The sequence below is a fragment of the Myotis brandtii genome, unplaced genomic scaffold (assembly GCF_000412655.1).
Source record: "Myotis brandtii unplaced genomic scaffold, ASM41265v1 scaffold439, whole genome shotgun sequence".
NCBI lineage: Eukaryota > Metazoa > Chordata > Mammalia > Chiroptera > Vespertilionidae > Myotis > Myotis brandtii.
In genome coordinates, this window is record NW_005366783.1 from 673647 (window position 1) to 673881 (window position 235).

Genomic DNA, 235 nt, shown 5'->3' on the forward strand with positions numbered 1-235 from the left:
GGCATAAACTCTGACGCCCACTTGCCTGGATGTGTACCCCGACTCTGCTCACCAGAGGGACTGGCCCGAGTTACGCAATCTCCCTGCGCCTCAGTGTCCTCGTCTGTGAAGTGGGCACAGGACAGGAGCGTCGCTGGGCTGTGGTGGGATCGAGTGTCAGCGTTGACAGCGTCGCAGGCTCAGTGAGCGCTAGGCACGTGGCCGCTGCCGGCCGCGACCCTGCCTGTACCTGCCT